A 297-nucleotide genomic window follows, 5' to 3' on the forward strand; every position below is an offset into this window, starting at 1 on the left:
ACTCCAAAGCTCTCCAGAAGAAGTCCACCATCTCCGTATGATGGGAATGTCACACTGGAAGACACAAACATAGAGAAATCTTTAAATATCAACTGCTACAGCATCATCAAGGTCAATTACTTTAACTGATAACTACTTTACAGATGTTAAATCAAAGGGTGCTCCCAAGACAAGATGTACTGGAAAGCAACAAAAAATAAGAATATTCTCCCTGTAAATGGCACAAAAAAAACTTCCTTGTTCCTTATTTAACAACTAAATAATCACACCAATAACTGGTTGCAAAAATGTATAGTA

Source organism: Sinocyclocheilus rhinocerous, unplaced genomic scaffold (assembly GCF_001515625.1).
Source record: "Sinocyclocheilus rhinocerous isolate Xijiao unplaced genomic scaffold, SAMN03320098_v1.1 scaffold1623, whole genome shotgun sequence".
Taxonomy (NCBI): domain Eukaryota; kingdom Metazoa; phylum Chordata; class Actinopteri; order Cypriniformes; family Cyprinidae; genus Sinocyclocheilus; species Sinocyclocheilus rhinocerous.